The sequence below is a fragment of the Schistocerca gregaria genome, chromosome 2 (genome assembly GCF_023897955.1).
Source record: "Schistocerca gregaria isolate iqSchGreg1 chromosome 2, iqSchGreg1.2, whole genome shotgun sequence".
NCBI classification, from domain to species: Eukaryota; Metazoa; Arthropoda; class Insecta; order Orthoptera; family Acrididae; genus Schistocerca; species Schistocerca gregaria.
The window spans coordinates 417,580,107-417,597,497 of record NC_064921.1 but is presented as its reverse complement, the minus strand read 5'-3'; the positions used below and the strand labels follow the sequence as shown (position 1 = coordinate 417,597,497).

The window sequence follows — 17,391 nt, the reverse complement described above, 5'->3', positions numbered from 1 at the left end:
ACTACGTCCAATTTGTTCTAAAAACTGTTATGGAAACATATCAAAGCCACTACAATGCAAATTACAAACCTTTCTGAACCACATTTTCATAAAGATACTTAAAATTTTTTTCTGATAAATACTACACAAATTTTTTTTCTTAATAATGCACGCTACTTTAGTTGAACCCAAAAATTACGTGCCCGAACAGATATTGATTTTTTTTCCTACGGAAGGATTCGATAACTGTTTTCACAAAGGAATGTTGAGATACGCTTGAAGTTCTCTATGGCTATAGATACAACAATAAGGAATAGCTCAGTAGGCAGTACAGCTGAAGAGGAATGGAGATCTCTAATAACGACAGTCACAGAAGATGGAAAGAAAAACATAAGAACAAAGAAGGTAACTGCGAAGAAACCATGGGTAACGGATGAAATACTTCACTTGATCGATAAAAAACGAAAGTACAAAGATGTTCAGGAAAATTCAGGAATACAGAAATACAAGTGGTTGAGGAACAAAATAAACAGGAAGTAGAGGAAAGGTAAGACAAAACGGATGCGTGAAAAATAAGAAATCGAAAAGATATGACTGTCGGAGGGACTCACTCAGCAACAGGAAAGTCAAAACAAACATCGTTGAAGTTAAAAGTAAGTGTGATAACAGTAAGAGTGCTACAGGAATTCCTCTGTTAAATGCAGAAGAGGGAGCGGTTAGGTTTAAAGAGAACACTGAAGGCCTTTGTGATGAGGAAGATATGTCTGATGTGACAGAAGGAGAAACACGAGACCAGCATTAGAATCAAAATTTAAAACAAATTTAGAGAACTTAAGATCAAACAGGGCAGTAGGTGTAGATAACACTCCATCATAATTTCTAAAATCAATAGTGAAAGTGGCAACAAAACCATTGTTCACGTTGGTGTGTAGAGTGCACGAGACTGGCGACATACAATCTGACTTCCGGAAAAGTATCATTCACACAATTCCGAAGACTGAAATAGCTGACAAGTTGGGCTTTAGGAAACATAAAAGCACTAGCGAGGCAGTAGAAATGAGAACAGCGAGAAACTTAACATCAGGGATGATGGTCACGAAGTAGATGTAGTTACGGATTTCTGCTATCTAGGCAGCAAAATAACATATGGGGAAAGATGCAAGGAGGATTGCAAAAGAAGACTAGCACTAACAAAAATGGCATTCCTTGACAAGATAGTCTACTGGTGTCAAACATAGGCCTTAAGTTGAGGAAGAAATTTTTGAGAATGTACGTTTGGAGCACAGCCATGTATGGCAGTGTAATATGGACTCTGGGGGAACCGGAGCAGAAGAGATTTGAAGCATTTGACATCTGGTGCCACAGGCGAATGTTGAAAATTAGGTAGACTGATAAGATAAGGAATGAGGAGGTTCTGCACAAAATCGAAGAGGAAAGGAATACACGGAAAAAATGACAAGAAGAAGGGACAGGATGATAGTACATCTGTTAAGACATCAGGGACTAACTTCGATGGTACACATGAGAGAAATCCTTGGCGGTCCGCATCAATCCAGTCAGAAGACTGATGACAAAAAAAACACTGTAAGTCACTGTGAGCACAAAAAGGAGTCGGAGTGGTGAGTCTGGACAGTGGTACTTTCGTGCACTCGTTGGATGAAACAATTCAACGTTGGTTTCGGTGTTTCCTGGTGCAATGAATTACAAGCAAACACGGCACGTTCCTGTAAGTCCTCTGGAGTTGCTGGAATATCGCAATAGACGGAGTCTATATATGCACACCTAAGGAAGAAAGGCTAGAAAATATATATTACCGCTACCACCCACAAACTTTGTCAACTATTGTATTACTTATATATTTATCAACAAGTTTTGAGGTAATACCTCATCTTCAGACTAAATGGCATAACAAAAACAACTTTACAATAAGGCCATACTGATGTTACATAGTCTTTTCGTAAATGCTGTCGTCACCCTGTGGAAGAAGAGAACATATTAAGAGGCGGTGTCACTTTGGGAGCTGGACTGATGTTTGCACGAAAATGTTTTGTAACGGTCACTTACTTTTTTCTTCCTGCGTGGCAGTCTCGTTGTGATGCCTTGGGGTGTTTCCATTGTCATGGCTCTCTTGGTCACTGTTCACAAATTGTCAGTAACATAGCAGTTACTAGGAAACACCATCACAAACAGTTCTGTAGAGCAGTGGACAAGATGGCGGTCGTAATAAAGTTGGTCTCGATTTGACTGTCGAATTATCGATCTCTATGGTGTCAGATGTTTACACGTCTTGTTATCGTATTACAGATGTAGGTTGACGAAATACATTACAAATTGAGTACCTGTTACGATATTATTGAACACATCATGATAAAAACTAGTTTATTCTACATATTTCTAAGCTATTGCTGGGGCTAGAGTCAAACGACTGTAATGCTATGCATCTTTTATTCTAGGACTACTGTAGTGAAATTGAAAAATAAAAGCAAATTTTTGAAATCTATCATTTCATTCAGCATCTCGTTATTTGGCCATTGTGGCCATGGATGAATATTTCTATTTCTTCCATGATGTCCATTTTCCAGTTCTTTCCTAAATTACGTAGTACTTTGAGATCGTTGTATATTGTAACACTGTGTCCATTATCATTTACATGTTTCGCTATAGCTGTTTTATTCGGTTTGCCAAGTCTCGGTTTGGCAAACAGGTTTAGACTGGCGGGAAGTTATATATCTGTGCACACTCTGCTGCAGAGTGAAAATTTAATTCTGGATCCGACGGGATATCGCTCTCTGCAGAGTTCCAACTCCTCTCCCTCCTCCTCCTCAGTAGCACTACTCCTTCCTACGATGAATTTAAAATAAAAGTAATACATTTTCGAAGTAAAGGCTGCCATTACTCTACACAACATAACCGTACATAATACACCGTATAAAGGTTTTTAACTACTGTACTACATGTAGTGTAACGGTTACTGTTCTGCCAAGTTGAATTCTTTATATGTGGTTAGCGTTTCCAACTTGTCTTCGTTTGTGTACATTGTATTCGTACAATCCTTTAACTGATGACAGCACAGTTAATCAAAAGTGAGCATTTTCCTTGTGAGACGCCGCTAAACCCACTGGGCAGAACTGGTGATTAGGGTTGTGGAAAGCAACAAGATAAATGCAATGTAAATCTGAAGTGGTAAAAACATGCAGTTAAAATTGCAAATAATGTAATTAACAGGCAAGGACCAATAGACAAACATAAACAACATGCCATACATACGGCTGAAGGCCCACAATTTTTTTTTAAGAATAAGGATTTAAGTGGCTGAAGGCCCACAATTGGTTTTCCAAAATTTAAAAAAAACATAAAACCCAGTAGAAACAAGAATTTTTTAAATCATTGGCTATGGTAGATTATAAACAGGCAACTAAACACCTGTGAGAAATACGATAAAGAAAATGGCACTCAGAAACCTCCAGGGAGGTCTGCCCTCGTTCCCTCAGGTGAGACAGGTGGTGATCCCAGCTACATTTGATCCGTCGAACCCAACCAGGGGCTACCCACGGACCGACCGATAAAACGACTTGCTTGCTGTCAATAAGTACATGAGAACTCAAACATAAAAGTTTACAAACGCGATAACCCACGATGGAGTACCAAAATTGCACACCATTTGGAACGGCGGCAACAGGTGAGGAAAGGACGCTGCCTGAAATTACGTTAGTGGCCAGGGCAGCTAACCGGAACACTAACGGTCACAAGGCAGAAAATTCCGCTGGTGCTCTTGAATTGTAGCCAACCAATATAGTTAATTGCAACTCATGGCGGCTAAATTTCACCAATAGAAACACTCGGTGTTCCTCTCAGGAAAACCTCTCCAACAGCCAACCACCGAAACGAGCCAGACAACGTGAACGAACGTGTAAGTAGGCTGTTTAGGTTTTTTTATTGGTAACGCCACCTCTGTATGAAAAACACTGGCTGTGCTGTGTGCAGTCTGTGGCTGGTTGGCATTGTTGTAATACTCGACATTGTAGCGTTGGGCAGTTGGATGTGAACAGCGCGTAGCGTTGCGCAGTCAGAGGAGAACCGCCAGCAGTGGTGGATGTGGGGAGAGAAATGGCGGAGTTTTGAAATTTGTAAGACTGGATGTCATGAACTTCTATATATATTATGACTATTAAGGTAAATACATTGTTTGTTCTCTATCAAAATCTTTCATTTGCTAACAAAGCCTATCAGTAGTTAGTGCCTTCAGTAGTCTGAATCTTTTATTTAGCTGGCACTAATGGCGCTCACTGTATTGCTGTACTTCGAGTAACGAAGATTTTTGTGAGGTAAGTGATTTGTGTAAAGTATAGGTTAATAGTAGTCAGGGCCATTCTTTTGCAGGGATTACTGAAAGTCAGATTGCGTTGAGCTAAAAAATATTGTGTGTCAATTTAAGCACAGTCCTGTATAATTGTTCAAAGGGGACGTTTCATATGTCGACCCTTGGCCGAAGATACCTCACTGGAATCTTCTGATTTTTTCTTGTAGTTTGTGTAATTAGTGCCGCTTTTGTTTATTGCTAGCGCGTAATTGTATAGAGAAACTCCTTTGTAGTTGCAGTCTTTCATTGTTGTGCAGTAAACAGTTGTGGGATGCATGTAGATTGGCACCAAGTTAGACACAATGGAACAAAATCTTCAAAAGTTAGACACAATGGAACAAAATCAGAGACAAACACAGCAAAAGCTTCAAAAGCTAGACACCACACTTGAACAAACACGTGAAGATTTAACTACTGAGTTACATAACATTGAATGGAAATGTCAAAAAGTCTGTAATGACGTAAAAAAACAAATTTGTGAGCATTTTCAACCTATTTTTTCGCGGCATGAAAATGCATTACAGAATCACGAAACAGCCATAAAAGAACTGCAAACCACTGTTCATGAAAATCATTAGACCTTGTCGGCTAAAATTGACTCAGTTGCATCTACCGATTCGGTTACGTTACTTGCAGAAACTCAGGACAACGTAAAGGACACAGTAGATAAGATTTCAACACAAATGGACACTCTGAAACTTGTTCAGAAAAACACACTGAGGAAATAAGTACACTATCGGAGAAAGTAGCCGAACTTTCGGATCAGTTCACTAACTTATCTGCAAAGGCAGATGACGATCTGAATGACACAAGACCTGTAGCCATCACTGACACAAAAGAGTATGAACAAATTAAGAAATTCAAACAAAATCAGGATCAAATTAATACGCAATACAAAAGAGAAATCCGGGAAGTACAGGATCAGTTGGCACAAGTATTACAAAAATTACATATTTCAGAGGACACCCGCGCTCCAACACGGGAAGAAGAACTTAGAAATACGGAAAAACCACAAAATAATAACACAGGGCATTTCGGAAATTATGAAAGAAATTGGCAAGGTGCACCGAATTTTGAGATGGAACCGCCGATACGACGTAACAATGACCGATCTGGTACTCGCCGACATGATCATTTTGACTATAAGCTCTTTGTTGCTACAAGTAAATTCAAAACTTTTAAGAATTCCAGCAACGACATCCATCCACAAGCGTGGCTCCATCAGTTCTCTCATTGTTTTCCTCCCAACTGGTCATTAGAACATAGATTAGAATTTATGTGTGGCCAGCTGTGAGAATGCAATCGGTCATTCACGATTTGCCAGTGAAGGAGAATTTTATCATGCCTTCCTCTCAGCATATTGGTCTCAAGCTACAGACGACCGAGTAAAAAATAGCATCATAATGATGAAACATTTCGAACAATCTGAATTTTCCAGTCTTGTGAAATATTTTGAAGACACAAGACACAAGAATCAGTACCTGTCAAACCCATACAGCCCTTCAGAACTCATTCCCATTTGCTTAATCAAATTGCCTGAACATTTACGACATATTATTTTAGCAGGACGTTGCAAAGACGACATTGAAGCTTTTCAGGGACTGTTACAAGAACAGCAAATTGACACTGACAATCGCGGAACGCGAAAACAGAAACACAACAAATACAGGTCACATCCGTCACATTTTCGCGATAACAATAATTGGACACGACAAGGCTACTCTTACAACGTAAATCGTGACCAAAACAGACACCACCCATATGATAACCGTTGGCAGAGTAATAGTTACAGAGAAAGATCGCATTTCCGTAGTGATGAATATGGCAGAGACAACCAAAGAAACAGACAATATGGGAACCAAAACAATTATTATCAAGGGAGACAGAATAACTTTAAATGCAACGGTCCAGCGCGCAGTTACAATTCAGGGAGAAATTCTCCACCTCGTGACCGACAAGAAAGAAACTATGGAATCTACCGACATGACGACAGACGATATGATCGTAACGACAGACCTGAATTGCATCAGAACTGGCGGGATTCATACAGAGCAAGGCCCTCTCGACAATGTGAATTTGTGGAAGTTAGGTCTCCAAATGCCAATAACGACGTGGGCCAACAAAGACACAATAGGCAATGACTCATACCGCTGGCAGCCACAAAACGTACTTATGAAATTGACGATGCAGCTGCCGTAGCTAGTAATTACGTAAAAATGGAAGACATTAGGGACATCTTACTCCAGGAACACGACGTAAAACATAACAACATTGCATATCCTGTGATTCACATTACTGTAAATGAAGTAAAATTTACGGCAGTACTTGACTCTGGCAGTCCCATTTCAATAATCAATGAAACAGCTTTTAGCAAATGCAACAAATCAAACCATTGCCCCACACATCCGTTACGTAAGATTAAATTACAAGGTGCAATCGTTGGTAGAAGTGTAGATGTACGGCAACAAACCGAGTTAGAATTCTTTTGCCAAAGCCACAGCTTCTCTGTGAACTTTCTTATTGTTCCATTATTGTCAACGGAAATTATACTGGGAGTAGACTTTTTGAATGAATACAGAGCAATCTTAAACTTTCACGGTGCTGAAATAAGTTTAGAGAAAGAAGGTAAGTAAATAGCTTTGAAATTTGAAGATTGGCTCTCAAACCATGACGAGGAAATTATTCGCCTTTACCTTCTGTTAGACAACAGTTCGGAATTTTCTACGGAACTAGACACTAACAATCACTCTTCAAGTACTGACAGGGATGATATCGACGGCATATTTGAAACTAATGAGTTAATTCAGAATAAAATTCAAACAATTGAGAATTGTAATGACACTGATAGGCAGGGCCTTTTTGAGATTTTACAAGCACATTCCACAGTTTTTACTCAGTAAACAGGAACAATCAAGGGATTTCAATACCAATTTCTTGTTCATGAGCATACTAAATTTTGTGTTAGACCATACGTAATTCCAGCACATTATAGGGACCGTGTTAGAACAGAAATACAATCTATGCTTGACGAGGGCATTATTGAGCCTGCAGTAAGCTCATACAACAATCCATTAATGTTGTTGAGAAGAAAAATGGATCGATCAGGCTTGTCTTAGATTCGAGACAAGTCAATACTATCATTGTTCCTGAAACAGACAGGCCGCAAACGTTGGAAGAACTTCTTTAAAATTTTAATGGTGTAAAAGTGTTGTCTTCCATTGATCTCAGATCCAGCATTTATCAGATCGAACTTCATCAAGAATGTAGAAAATACACAGCTTTCCTTTGTTTCGGCGTTTGTTATCAGTTTCGGAAACTTCTTTTTGGTTTGAACATTTCTTCAGCAGCATTCATTCGCGGAGTTCTTAAAACATCACATCACCTTATATGTGAACGATATTTTAATAGCAGAAGCTTCATGGGAACAACATAATCGCATCCTCAACAGTTTGTTACGTATTTTTGCAGAATCTGGAATTACAGTTAACTTGGAAAAGTCTGAAATCGGCAGGTCAAAGGTGAGGTTTTTGGGACATATTATTTCTTCTGAAGGCATTCAGCTGGATCCTGAAAAGTTAGAAGCAATCAGAGCCATTCCAGTTCCATCCACACAAAAAACAAGTCCGCAGTTTTCTACGTCTCGTAAATTTTTACCGTCGTTTTCTGAATATGCAAATTCTTCTTACACCAAAACTTCGTCCTCTAACTGGAAAAAATACTATTTGGAACTGGGACGAACAAGCACAGTTGGAATCCAATTCTTTGAAAGAATAGCTACTTAACGCGCCAATACTAGCTCATCCAGATCTGTCACAAGATTTCTGCCTTAGCACGGATTCTTCTAAAGTCGGTCTTGGTGCCAATTTATTTCAAGAAGCCATAGAAAATGACACTACCGTTCAGAAAACCATTGCTTTTGCTAGCCGAGTGCTAACAAAATCTGAATAAAATTATTCCGTTACAGAATTAGAAGCTTAACTATCGTTTGGGCATTTTACAAATTCCGTCTCTTTCTTTCTGGTAAGCACGTAAAAGTGTACAGTGATCATCATGCATTACAATTTCTTATGTCTTCAAAATTAAATCATGACAGGTTAAATCGTTGGGCGTTGTTTCTGCAAGAATTCCACTTCACAAAGTCTACATTCCCGGCAAGGAGAACATTGTTGCGGACGCACTGTCACGCGCACCGGCTGGGGTTGAGAAAAGTAACACAGAAGGCAACCTCGAGAAAAATTTCAGTATTCTTTACATTCAGAAAGTCGCCTTTGAAAACTTCATCACCACATCTTTAAAGGACATTGCTCATGAACAAGATAAAGGTCCGATAACAAGATAAAGGTCCGATTTGGAAAGACATCAAAAGCAAATGGCATGCAAAGACACACACACACAGATTCGGCATTATTATCTGGTTAGAAACAACATACTGTTCAAACGCTGCACTGTTGATGACAAGCTATGGGTATTTTGCATTCCTGACGATTTTGTTAATAAGCTCATTTGGTACATTCATTTCAGTTATGCACATTTTGGCTCACTGAGATGTTATCATATTCTTCGAACGATATGTTATATTAACAATATGGAAAAGAGAATTCGAAGAGTCTTGTCTATTTGTAAACTTTGTCAAAAGGCGAAACCATCTACTATCTCCCATCGTGCTCCGCTGTTTCCTATCATTCCTTCTAAATTAAAAGAATTTGCTGCTGTTGATCTCTTGGGACCGCTTGTTAGAACATCTAATGGGTTTTCGTACGTTCTAGTCGCTGTTGAACTTCCTTCAAAATTTGTTTTTTTCACACCTTTACGTAAAGCCACTGGACGGTCGGTACCCAACGCCTTTGTTAAAAATTTCTTACGTGAAGTTGGACACGTTAGTAAAGTAATTTCAGATAACGGACCGCAATTCTGATCTGCTGTTTGGTCACGCATACTTCGGAATCATAAAATCAAACCTGTTATTATTTCATTGTACTCACCACATTGTAACCCCTCCGAACGGATTATGAAAGAAATCAATAAGCTTTGCTGACTTTATTGTCACAGAAAGCATCAGCATTGAGGCAGATATTTACACTTATTTCAAAACGTGCTGAATGAAATGCCTCATGACGCCACTGCCTTACCACCTACCCATGTACTGAAGTATGAAAAACCACCGAACAGATTCAGAGAGCTTGTACCTTTTCCGAATACAGGTAAACTTCGACACAAAGACATAATTGATTTGGCTATTAAAAATATAAAATGTGCAGCAGACAAAAGGAGAAAACTAAACGACAAAGCAAATGCAAAGAAATTATATATTGGTCCGAAAGTTCCCATTAAAGCTCTTTCATTGTCACATAAGAAGAAAGACTTGAGTCACAAATTCTTTCTAGTTTGAAATGGACCTTACAGAATCCAATGTATACCACATGTTAATTGCGTTGAAGTTGAAACTCTGCGTACTAGGAAGAGTAAAGGTTTACACAACATTTCACATATAAAACCGTTTATTGAAAGATAATCTGCTTTTTAACATTGTCTTAGCCATATAACTTTTGACTTTACATTACTAGTATGCTTTGTCAGACTTAGAATCTGTTAACATGCAACAATGTTTGAACAATATCCAGTCAAGAACCAAGAGAACATATTTAAACAGAAATTACGAATGCATTGTTATTGTGAACAGACTACACAGTGTTATTGTGTGTGTACATTCTTGCTTGTTAGTTGCACGATTACGTAACGACTATAAGGATCACATACTTAGAACATTAATCAGTACTGGTAATGGGATTTTAATGCAACATTTTGGTTTACTTGAAAATACATTCTGGATTTAAAGTACTTTCTGTGAGATACCATAAGACACAATGGTTAGTTTCTTTGACAGCTACACGATTATGTCACGAAGCTACTAATGAGTTACACAATTTATATTATTGCTTTTGCGCTGAATCTGTTAACATGCAACAATGTTTGAACAATATCCAGTCAAGAACCAAGAGAACATATTTAAACAGAAATTACGAATGCATTGTTATTGTGAACAGACTACACAGTGTTATTGTGTGTGTACATTCTTGCTTGTTAGTTGCACGATTACGTAACGACTATAAGGATCACATACTTAGAACATTAATCAGTACTGGTAATGGGATTTTAATGCAACATTTTGGTTTACTTGAAAATACATTCTGGATTTAAAGTACTTTCTGTGAGATACCATAAGACACAGTGGTTAGTTTCTTTGACAGCTACACGATTATGTCATGAAGCTACTAATGAGTTACACAATTTATATTATTGCTTTTGCGCTGTATCTGTTTTAAATCTGCACAGTTTTTCTGAATTATTCTGGAAAGCAAAACATGTTTTACTAGTAACTTTTGTGGTATAGCTACAATGAGACAGCCTTTTCCGTACCACAACAATATGTTACAACACAGTACTTTCTTCATCACGGCAATAAGCGTAATAACTAAGAAATCTATACGCAAAGCATTTGACTTTTGTTTATCATAAGGTAAGTACATTGACGTCTGCAGAACTTAGCTTTCGGAGGACGATAACTACGACACTTCCACAAAGATTATCTTACAACAAGACGCACTGTTTACGCTACAGTACACATATTTGTTTGATTAATTTTGTACTTAAAACATTTATTTTTAAAGATATTTGAAGTACAATGATACAAAGGTTATCCGTGATACATTACATTCCATTGCTGTAATCTGTAACACTTGAGGGTATAATTACATTAATCCTCAGGGGGTACACGCTTACTTTGTGTACCATGTGTGTGAAAAGCACAAGGAGCCCTAGCTAATATGGTATTTCCTTATACAACTTTACACATCGATACCACAATTCTACAACATAAAATACACAGCTACCTGATTATTTAACACAGAAACAAACATTTTTACTACAACAGTGACATGTTTACGCAATTACACAGTTGGATAACTTCACACTTATGAAACTGTATTTTGTCTGTACTTTGTGAACTCTTCATATTTTTTCAGAACCATTGTGATACTATGAGGGCTTTGAATGATGTATTTGGCATGAGATTATGATTTTTAATGTACGTTCGAGGTAGATGACACTATTGAAATGAGCAGAGAATATCTTTTATGATTTGAAATTATTGCAGAAAGCTACCACGATTTTAAGATTTGACTGAGTTTTTATGATGTTATTATTACGATGACAAAGTGTATTATGCTGTTGAGGTATGTTTATGATCAATAAGTTGATGCTATATCAGGAATGTGATGATGTGTCTATATGTACACTCCTGGAAATTGAAATAAGAACACCGTGAATTCATTGTCCCAGGAAGGGGAAACTTTATTGACGCATTCCTAGGGTCAGATACATCACATGATCACACTGACAGAACCACAGGCATATAGACACAGGCAACAGAGCATGCACAATGTCGGCACTAGTACAGTGTATATACACATTTCGCAGCAATGCAGGCTGCTAATCTCCCATGGAGACGATCGTAGAGATGCTGGATGTAGTCCTGTGGAACGGCTTGCCATGCCATTTCCACCTGACGCCTCAGTTGGACCAGCGTTCGTGCTGGACGTGCAGACCGCGTGAGACGATGCTTTATCCAGTCCCAAACATGCTCAATGGGGGACAGATCCGGAGATCTTGCTGGCCAGGGTAGTTGACTTACACCTTCTAGAGCACGTTGGGTGGCACGGGATACATGCGGATGTGCATTGTCCTGTTGGAACAGCAAGTTCCCTTGCCAGTCTAGGAATGGTAGAACGATGGGTTCGATGACGGTTTGGATGTACCGTGCACTATTCAGTGACCCCTCAACGATCACCAGAGGTGTACGGCCAGTGTAGGAGATCGCTCCCCACACCATGATGCCGGGTGTTGGCCAAGTGTGCCTCGGTCGTATGTAGTCCTGATTGTGGCGCTCACCTGCACGGTGCCAAACACGCATACGATCATCACTGGCACCAAGGCAGAAGCGACTCTCATCGCTGAAGACGACACGTCTCCATTCGTCCCTCCATTCACGACTGTCGCGACACCACTGGAGGCGGGCTGCACGATGTTGGGGCGTGAGTGGAAGACGGCCTAACGGTGTGCGGGACCGTAGCCCAGCTTCATGGAGACGGTTGCGAATGGTCCTCGCCGATACCCCAGGAGCAACAGTGTCCCTAATTTGCTGGGAAGTGGCGGTGCGGTCCCCTACAGCACTGCGTAGGATCCTACGGTCTTGGCGTGCATCCGTGCGTCGCTGCGGTCCGGTCCCAGGTCGACTGGCACGTGCACCTTCCGCCGACCACTGGCGACAACATCGATGTACTGTGGAGACCTCACGCCCCACGTGTTGAGCAATTCGGCGGTACGTCCACCCGGCCTCCCGCATGCCCACTATATGCCCTCGCTCAAAGTCCGTCAACTGCACATACGGTTCACGTCCACGCTGTCGCGGCATGCTACCAGTGTTAGACTGCGATGGAGCTCCGTATGCCAAGGCAAACTGGCTGACACTGACGGCGGCGGTGCAAAAATGCTGCGCAGCTAGCGCCATTCGACGGCCAACACCGCGGTTCCAGGTGTGTCCGCTGTGCCGTGCGTGTGATCATTGCTTGTACAGCCCTCTCGCAGTGTCCGGAGCAAGTATGGTGGGTCTGACACACCGGTGTCAATGTGTTCTTTTTTCCATTTCCAGGAGTGTATATAAATAATGAATAGAAGTTAGGGACTCTGGTTTGTGAAAAAGGATGTTGGAAACCGAGAATCGTACTTTAAGAGTTATGAAATGTGTGTATCTGCATGAATGTATCACTATGCTGTCGAAAATTTTTTGGATACTGTTATATTTACAGGAATTTGTTTCTACAGATTTGAAACGCAAATTCTCAAACTTAGAAATTTTTAAATGATACTGTCACTGCAGCGCAAACTGGTGTCATAAATATTTCGGTACGAAAGTTAAGTGACCACCTGCCCGTAAAGCATTGTGGGCACCCAGCTGCGGGACAGTCACCTGGAAAAAAGCCATTAGTGTGTGCCTTTCAGAGGCACATGTGGAGAAAAAAGGATTCCATTATCCTTTGTAGAAAGCATCGCAAATACGACACGCTCACACTTGAAAACATATGATTATACTGTGGCGCTCTTAATTTATGATATTTACTAAAATGTCTAATGAAACGATGAGAAACATTTCACGGCTATTGTCTTGCTAGTTGAGAGAAATGCCATATGGCTTGCTATATGTATTTATTTACTCATTTTGTTTAATATCTAGTTTCTAGTTGCACTGCACCATTGGTTAAAATAAAATTTAATAGATGTACTAATATAGTTATTTTAGGCCTATAGATCCAGTCAATAATAAATTTATGATCTACTTCCAAGAAAACAAGGGCACATATATAGACATTTCACAGAAATTGCATAAATAATTTTTTTTTACGATTCGGTAACTTATCTGCTAGTGTAAGTTCTCGTGATGGATCACTCTAGTGTTAAGATGTGACATAGGTATTATACATAGCCATTTTTACTGTAATATTTTTTCTGCTTGAACTTTGTCATGTTTAGATGTAAGTTACTGCATTTGCTGCTGCTTACTTTGACAATTTGCATTTTTTGTCATTGCTGTTTGTGTTAATTGTTTTGTGCTGCTGCATTGCCTTGTCCCTTAGTTTAGCATCTGAGCTCAGTAAATTTAAGTTGACTTAAGATGGGGTAGGCCATATAAGAGAACAAGTTCTGATAAATTGGAAGAAATGCATTGAGAAGCTACAAGAAAGAGATTTGGCCAACAAAGTATTTTGAAAGAGGATATAAACAAAAAAATAAGGTTTAGGGACAACAGGTTTAGGTACGATTTTCTTGGAAATAAATGATGGGGTAAGATAATGGAAAATAAATAATGAGGTAAGAAATATGTGAAGATATAAATACAGAAAGCAAGCTTGGATTGGATTTTTTTGTTGGAAACAAATGTTGAAATAAGACGAAAGATCTACAGAATGAAGTTTTGGGTTGGACTGCAGTTCCAAATGTTTCACTGAAAACAAATCCTGTCCTGTATTTTTCTGCTATTACACTATGTGAATTTGTGTTTTTCCTGTCTGTATGTGTTTAGCTAATAAGATTTATGTTGTAGAATTTTTCTAATACTACATTATTTACTTTGTAAAGATGTTTTGACATTATTTATTTTGTTCTGTTTCAATGCTCATGTGTGAAATTAATGTTTCGAAAACTATTCTAATTTTTTTATATATTCATTTATGTCATAATTCCTGTAACACTGATGTATATGTCTATTTCTATTCTTTTGTAAAGCCTGTATTACTACAAATCTTATTTGTATTACTATGTTTTCATGATGTTTTCTGTGTCTCTGTAATTGAATTCTTATGTTATAAAATTGTAATTGACACCAGTTCATTAACTTAAGTAACTTGTAAGTTACATTTCACTGCACACGTTTATGTTGGTCATAGTATATGGACAATATGTGAGAAGTAGGGGCTGTTGGTGTTTGCACGTGTGGTGATAATTCAGCAAGGAACTGGTTAACAGCACTGCTGGTTCTAAGGACAATTCCAAAAACTTTGTGTGTGCACAAGTGGTGATTTATGGACTTGGTATATTCTCCGCAAGACTGTTTGATGGTGATTGTGCACCTGCACAGTCGCAAGAGATGGCTGCTGGCCGTCTCTACAAGCACTACAGTGGGTCTGCATCTTCAATGGAGCACCAGTACCATTATCTCTACAAGGACTGCAGTGGGTCTGCACCTCTGGTGGCCCACCAATACCGTAATCTCGACCAGGACTACAGTGGGTCTGCTCTGTGATGACCTACCTACCAATATTCATCAAAACTTCGACTGTCTGTGATGCGGGTTTGCTCTGTTGTGGCCCATTACCTGTCTGCATGTCAAGAGTAAGAACTGTCTTTCTGTTGGAAGGACAACCAACACTATTTCTTCAAGACTGCATGGAAATCCATTACTTCCGTGTGCATTTTCTTTTATTGCTCAGACATTGAGAAAACACTGCTATTTTACTGTGATGAACTATCAGGACTTTCTTTATGGACGGTGATAAAATTTTAGCCTTTGACCAACATTGAATCAATAAGTGAGTGCATTTGATTTCTTTGTTATTCTAATTATAATAATGAAAAAAAATTTCAAATCTGTATTGGCCAGTGCCCAAAACAATTTGTAAAATTTTTTGTGGGAGCTTGGGGGCTATATAAGTAGGCTGTTTAGGTTTTTATATTGGTAACGCCAAGTAGCGCTCTGTATGAAAATCACTGGCTGTGCTGTGTGCAGTCTGTGGCTGGTTGGCATTGTTGTAATACTCGCCATTGTAGCGTTGGGCAGTTGGATGTGAACAGCACGTAGTGTTGCGCAGTTGGAGGTGAGCCGCCAGCAGTGGTGGATGTGATGAGAGAAATGGCGGAGTTTTGAAATTTTTAATACTGGATGTCATGAACTGCTATATTAAGGTAAATACATTGTTTGTTCTCTATCAAAATCTTTCATTTGCTAACTATGCCTATCAGTAGTTAGTGCCTTCAGTAGTTTGAATCTTTTATTTAGCTGGCAGTAGTGGCGCTCGCTGTATTGCCGTAGTTCGAGTAACGAAGATTTTTGTAAGTGATTTGAGAAAGGTATAGGTTAATGTTAGTCAGATTTGAGAAAGGTATAGGTTAATGTTAGTCAGGGCCATTCTTTTGTAGGGATTATTGAAAGTCAGATTGCGTTGCGCTAAAAAATATTGTGTGTCAGTTTAAGCCCAGTCCTGTATAATTGTTCGAAGGGGACGTTTCAGACGTTGCTTGGGTAGTTGAAACCACTACTCAGCTTGTAGCGATCGGACAGCTCCACACACCCTCCGACACTGTGCAGGGACTGCTAGCGGACCCAGCCGACTGCACCACGCGAGTTAACTTCCCTGGTCCGCCGCAACCGACCGACTCACTGCAGACCCCCTAGCCGGAAACTATATGCACAAAACCAAAGATGGTACATGGAGAAATATCCATACACATCGCTGCTGCCACACATAGAAGGAAGAAGAACCACGATGTAACAGCAACAAGGGTGGGAAACCAAACACAGATAGACAGCGAAGTTCACGAAAGCGCATAGTTGGGAGTGAGCATGGCTCACTTTGCATTTCCATTTGTTTTTTGTCAACTCCAGAAAGTGAACGATTTGGTTTATCGCGGTTACTTGCACTATGTGCTAGTACAGAATAGTCGAAACGCCTTGTTTACATTAACGTTGAACTGCTAAGGTTGAATCATTAAATGCCCAAGGGTATCCATAGAAATTTGTGCAAGAGGGCACAAGTTAACACTACCATTCTTTAAGATCTGAAAACTTCAGAATGTCATATTGATTATTAATAATACCAGCAAATATACAACTGCTTGAAATTCCTCAAAGTGAATAAACAAGAAGAGTACTTTTAAAATGGCTGTTCAACATATTCCACTACTGTTTTCTTACAAAACTTCACTTATGATCATACTAATTGACATCGTTGCGTTATTTTCATTCCTTTCTTTCTTTTAAAGGAACGTTTTTTTAGGTCATGTCAGCAAAGTGTAACTCAGGCAAAAATTAAAGTCGGAAACCTACATAAATACAAATTTCCCGTTACATTCGGCCTAAGAGTGAACAAATATGAGACCTATTCCTTGAACTCCCTATCTCCCCTCCCCATTCCCCGTCTCAAAATTTAGTGTGTAGTCATGAAAACTAGACCGCGGAATCCATAATTCTATTACTGAATAATTCTATCACAGGATTTGATGCTGTGCTGCAGTTGATGCAGCTTCAGAAGATCCTGTTTCTTGAAGTGGGATCTTTTGAATCTAGGATTTTCATGCTTTTTTTTCCTCTCTTCTGTCACAGAAAATGATATTTATGCATTATGTTCGATAAATGAGGTACAGAGGAACACACATACGCCATAGAAAGATCGTATATTTCAGTTCTTCCATAATCACTGTGGGACTGAAAAAGGTAATGTGGT

General features: G+C 39.3%; 1 protein-coding gene across 1 annotated transcript in view; it reads right to left on the bottom strand.

Moving 5' to 3' along the window:
* Positions 1–17,391, bottom strand: part of LOC126323748 (uncharacterized) — a 690,513-nt gene that overhangs the window by 314,184 nt on the left and 358,938 nt on the right. The window lies entirely within an intron of this gene.